Raw genomic sequence first — 6,526 nt, 5'->3', positions numbered from 1 at the left:
GTCAAAGATATGGTTTTTCCCATAGTTATGTATGGATGTGAGAGCTGGTCCTTAAAGAAGGCTGAGCACTGAAGAACTGATTTGTTGTGCTGTAGAAGATTTTGAAAGTTTCTTTGATTGCAAGGACATCAAACCAGTCAATCCTAAAGGAAATGAACCAGGAAGAAATGAACATTGACATCCTAAAAGAAATCCTAAAGGAAATGAACATTGAAAAGACTGTTTCTAAAGCTGAAGCTGTAGTACTCTGGCCACTTGATGTGAAGAGCCAACTCATTGGAAAAGCCCCTGATGCTGGGAAAAACTGATGGCAAAAGGAGAAGGGGACAAACAAAGGAAGAGATTGTTAGATAGCATCACTGACTCAATGGAGCTGAATTAGAGCAAACTTCAAGAGATAGTGAAGGACAGGGAAGCATGGTGCAGTCCTGGGGGTAGTAAAGAGACAGACATGACTTAGTGACTGAACAAAAACAACAAGAAAAGAATTATAACTATTGGGAAGCTCTTGGATTCAGGACCCCATGAATCACAGCACGCCAGGCCTCCCTGTCCATCACCAACTCCCGGAGTTCACTCAGACTCACGTCCATCGAGTCAGTGATGCCATCCAGCCATCTCATCCTCTGTTGTTCCCTTATCCTCCTGCCCCCAATCCCTCCCAGCATCAGAGTCTTTTTCAATGAGTCAACTCTTAGCATGAGGTGGCCAAAGTACTGGAGTTTCAGCTTTAGCATCATTCCTTCCAAAGAAAGCCCAGGGCTGATCTCCTTCAGAATGGACTGGTTGGATCTCCTTGCAGTCCAATAGGACTGGGGTTTTAACTTGAGTCAGTTTGGCTTTGGAACCTGAGGCTTTCAGTCACTATATGTGTGTCTAGACACCTCTAGCTGGTTATATTTTTGGGAATTAAATGTACAAGAAGAGTTAAGAATTATGCCATTAAAACTTTATTCAGTGGAGGTGTGAGAGATGCTGCAGTTGAATGCTATTTATAATATATCCTAATCTGTATGGTTTTTTGCTATATGTTTAAATATTAATATATCACTTTTTTAGATTAAAAAAATCAAAAAGGCATACACATAATGGGATATTATTCAACTATAAAAAGAAGAAAATATTGCCATTTACAACAGTATGAATGGATCTCAAGGACATTAGTCAAAGTGAAAGTCATAGAGAGAAAAACAAATGTTATATGATCTCACTCATATGAGGAATTTAAAAAGAGGTGAGGGGTGCAGGAAATAGGTGGAAATGATCAAAAGGTAGAAATCTCAATTATAAAATATATCCTAGGGATGTAATGTACACAAGTGACTTTAGTTAATAATACTGTATTGTATATTGAAAGTTACTAAGCAAGTAGATCTTAAAAGTTCTCATCACAAGGAAAAAACATGTAAAACCCTTCTGAAATTAAAAAATTAAAAACATCCACATCTTTATAGAACTCATAACTAAACCCTTTATAAAATATTTCAAAGGGGGGAATTTTTCTATCATTGTCAGGTTAAACTTTGCATTTAATTTATTCTGTGCTCATCTGTTGATCATGAATGTGAGAGAGAATTTTTAGATTGTTCTATTATAACAAATAAACAGTATGATATCGAGGGGATTCTCATTATCCCAAACCCAGTTCCATGTCTTTTGTTTTGCAAAACCTATAAGAAAGGAGTTGTGCCAAATAATTTTACTTCTTATCATACTTGTCTCAGAATCTTAGATATATTTTTTAAATTAATTTTAAGAGTTTGAAATTAACTTCTCACCTTACCTGAAATTTCTGATCCTCTTCCTCCTTTCTGTTACACATTTCTCAGGCCGTATTACTTGAAGTGTTAAAATTACCTGTTGTTCCTTGTGACCTATTTCTATTTTAGTGTTTACTGTAGAGGTACTATGTTTTTAGAATTACTTAGGTCTCAGAATATGAATAAAAAGTTAATAAAAATGAGTTATTATGTTGGGAGCTACAAGTTAGTTCCATCCTAAGTCTGTCATTCTACAATTCAGACTGTTAGAGAACTATCATTTTGTATAGTGGATACAAAGTCTGGGATAACAACAGAGATGCAATACAGAAATTTGCATGAGGAAATCTCATACACTTACAAATGGAAAATTTAAGTAAGAAGTCCATGAAAAATAGAGGATACATTCTGAAAAATATTTTACAACTCTGAGTCACTTAACAGAGACCACAAAAAGCTACAGCTTTGACACCATCTCTTATTCTTACATGTCACCGTAACATTACACAGCATGCTGTGACCTTCTGATTTTAATGTTACTGTTATCCCTTGTGTCCAGAAAGTCTCCTCTTTTTCATGTATACTCAATTGTATGTATTCATTAAGACTCAGTTCGATTAATTGAGAAAAATGTAATGAAACTCAGATATTATTTCCCCTTTCATCTTTCTCGACTACTTCAATTCTCTTTGACCTTCTTTTCCATACCTATAGTTGGTAATACACAATTTAAGACATAACTTTGTAATTTGCTAGTTTTCTGTTACTAAACATTATTTTACCGGCTTCACAGTCCTCCTCCAACTGGGTAGTGAGTTTGTGAGAAAGTACATGACCATCTCTTTGAGTCCCCATCATAGAACTGAAGGATATCACAGGGATACATGAAGGAAGAAATGGGCTCAATACTCTTAGGGGCAAGCCATTTGCATCTCAACCTTGTCTTGATGTGGGGATTCCCAATTTATCTCCCAAGAGGGGAGCATTTTTCTAGTGTTAAGATTTTTCCTGCCTTTGCATCCTCATGGGAGGATGGGAGGAAAAATGGTTTTTCTGATGCGTGAAATAGCAGTCTATTGGATGACCTGAACCAGACGTGGAGCCCTGCCTGTCTTACTTAGGCTCTTTTGTTCTTCAAGGGTGGGAAGCCAGTTGTGATCCTCCATGTGTCTGGCTAGAGATGAGCTCTCTGAAGAACTCACTGTCCTAGGCACTTTCCAAAATCTAGACTTGAGGGAGAAGAAATAGGATTATGATTCTGATTGTGAGTTAATTGAACTTTTCTAATCCAGCTTGAACAGGGAGACCTTGTACTTTGGACAGTGAAGGCAATGCTCTCTCTCTCTCTCTCTCTCTATATATATATATATATATATATTTATATATGATTTCACTTATTTATTTATGGTGAAGTCTCCTTTTGTGTGGGCTTTTCTCTAGTTGTGGTGAGTGGGAGTTACTCTGTTGTGGTGCATGGGTTTTTCACTGTGGTGGGCAGGTTTATCACTGTGGAAGCTTCTCTTGTTGTGCAGCACAGGCTCTAGGGCATGTGGGCTTTAGTACTTGCAGCACACAAGCTCGGTAGTTGCTCTCCTGTGCTCTAGAGCACAGGCTTAGTAATTAGGATCTTCATGGATCAGGGAGAGAAGCCGGTTCTCCTGCATTGACAGGCAGATTCTTTACCACTGAGCCACCATGGAAACCCTGGCAATGCTATATTTTAATCTACATTTTTTCTTATATATCTTTTTCTGACTTGCTTAGAATCAATAAAGAAGAAATATCTATGTACATTGTTAGCACCTTCCAATTCATAGCAGTTATATATGAGCTTCCTTCAAGGCAGTTTTCTTCTTTAATATAAAGATTCTATGCTTATTTCAAAATGGAATTCGTAAGTCATTAATTTTAGAATAAAATAAAATTTGTGTCATCTTAAATTTCATATTCACTTAATATCTAGAATGTACTTTCTCAAATGCAGCTATTATAGTTTATGAACTATTAACAACAGGCCCAATGCTACTTGTCATTATTAAATCATAAAATATCCAAACCAAAGCAAAAAAGGGCTTCCCTGGTGGCTCAGATGGTAAAGAATCTACCTGCAGTGTAGGAGACTTGCATTCTATCTCTGGCTTGGGAAAATCCCCTGGAGGAGGGAATGGCTACCAACCCCAGTATTCTTGCCTGGAGTATTTCATGGACAGAGGAGCATGGTGGGCTGCAGTCCGTGGGGTCACAAAGAGTCAGACAGGATTAAACAACTAACACTGACACTTTCAACCCAGATGTCATTACACATTGTACAAAGTTTTGGACTTCATCTTCCTAAATTATATATAAATACACACATATGCATTTATATATGTATTATATAATTTAAGTATACCATTTATAGAATGTAATCTGCTTTATTATCTAATAATGTTTTGAATATGTATATATAGAGACTTTCAGGAAATATTTATTAAATGAATTAATGTATTTTAACAACTATAGCCTTTTCTATTACATAATTTATTATTGTGCATTTTAGATTTTTCCAGATTTCTATGATTATAAAGAAAGAAAAATTTTCTTACTTTTCATAAGCTGTCCCTAGCCACAGAAATTCTACTACTTCATTTCTTTTTCAATCAGCTGGATCTTCATCAATTATTCCTATTATTCTTGGGTGATGAACATACAATCATCTCTGCAGGTGCAGTGCCTGATACATGACACCTTCTCAGTAAATAGTATCCAGTAAGTAGCTGGACTATAAAGAAAGCTGAGCACCAAAGAATTGATGCTTTTGAACTGTGGTGTTGGAGAAGACTCTTGAGACTCCCTTGGACTGCAAGGAGATCCTGCAACCAGTCAGTCCTAAAGGAAATCAGTCCTGAATATTCATTGGAAACTTCATGCTGAAGCTGAAACTCCAATACTTTGGCCACCAGATGAGAAGAACCAACTCATTGGAAAAGACCCTGATGCTGGGAAAGATTGAAGGCAGGAGGAGAAGGGGACGACAGAGGATGAGATGGTCGGATGAGATCACCGACATAATGGACATGAGTTTGAGTAGGCTCCAGGAGTTGGTGATGGATAGGGAAACCCGGTGTGCTGCAGTCCATGGGGTTGCAATTAGTCAGACATGACTGAGTGACTGAACTGAACTGAAGTAGTTGGAAAATTTCACTTTGCACATAAAGTACAATGAAAACCAACAATCTGGAAGGAAGACATGAGAATGTGGTATCTATTAAGTTCTCTGTCCTTAATTTCATGTGCGTGTATTAAATTTTAATTCAACAAAAGTATATTAAAAACTCACAAAGTGAAGCAGGTGTCAGACATGGAGGTAGTATATCATGAGGAATAAGGTTCAATTCTAATATCAAGGAATTAAGTGTGGACTAGAGAAGCTAAGACAAGTACAATTACATGGAAAATATAAGTGCTAATAATTGATGTATTTCCTGAACTCAAAATTGACATTTATTCAAACCATATGTCAATCTAAGACCGACTATTTAAAATAAAGAAATACTAGAAATTCCTGGATAGATTATCCATTGACAAAGTGGTTCAAACCAATGCAATGGGAGATTAGGAAGTGGGAGGTAGGAGAAGGCAAAAAAAAAAAAAAAAAAAAAAATCAGTAGGCTCAATTTTCTAAATACAATTTTCCGATGTTTCAAAGGGAGGATTCTGCAACTCCTTTACAATCTTTGAAGATGGGTGTCTTCCTCTTCCTGGACTCACGCATGATGCAGCTGTGCTGTTGACATTCCTGTCCTGAATCCCTCAGCTTGGGTTGCTTGTAAACCAAGTGACTGTGTTATAGGAGCCACTGTCTTCCTTCTTTGCTGGAAGGTTCTCTGTGTTCTCCTCCAAGTTGTCTTCTCAACATCCTAGATAAGGAGCAGGGATTGATATTTTCAAGGAGCATTTTTACAAATGAATATATAGTCTAGGTTGAGAACCACTTCCCCAGAACTGGAGAAGGACTTAAAGATATGCAACACATGTCCTTGCTTACCCAAGACAATCTTGGCTTTGCCTTTTTTTTTTTTGGTATTATGTATGACTAACAAAACTCACTCTTAAAACTGATTCATCAATAATATGGACACTCTACTGAAGATTCATCTTTGTTGTTCAGTCACTGAGTTGTGTTCAACTCTTTGTGAACCCATGGATTGCAGCACACCAGGGTTCCCTGTCCTTCACCATCTCCCAAAGTTTGCTCAAACTCATGTCCACAGGTGATGCCATTCAACCATCTCAGTCTCTGCCATTTCCTTTTCCTTCTGCCCTCTTTCAATCTTTTCCAGTATCAGGGTCTTTTCCAATGAGTCGGCTCTTCACATCAGGTGGTCAAAGTATTGAAGCTTCAGCTTCCTGCATCCATCCTTCCAATGAATATTCAGGGTTGATTTCCTTTAGGACTGATTGGTTGGATCTCTTTGCAGTCCAAGGGACTCTCAAGAGTCTTCAGCACCACAGTTGAAAGCATCAATTCTTTGGTGTTCAGCCTTCTTTATGGTGCAACTCTCACATCCTTACCTGACTACTGGAAAAACGATAGCTTTGGCTATACAGACCTTTATTGGCAAAGTGATGTCTAGATATATCAAGACATAGGTGTATATATATGGAGTAAAGCTGATAGGGAAACTAATATAGTTTGAAAAAATACCATGGGAGATTCTGGTAAACCTCCAGTTGAGAAACTCCACTTTAATAGAAAATTACCATTTCAAAGACATTACAGGATA

The sequence above is a fragment of the Bos grunniens genome, chromosome 3 (genome assembly GCF_055505025.1).
Source record: "Bos grunniens cultivar Pamir isolate PY7600 chromosome 3, Bosgru_T2T1.0, whole genome shotgun sequence".
Classification (NCBI taxonomy): Eukaryota; Metazoa; Chordata; class Mammalia; order Artiodactyla; family Bovidae; genus Bos; species Bos grunniens.
Note: the sequence above shows the minus strand (reverse complement) of the source record.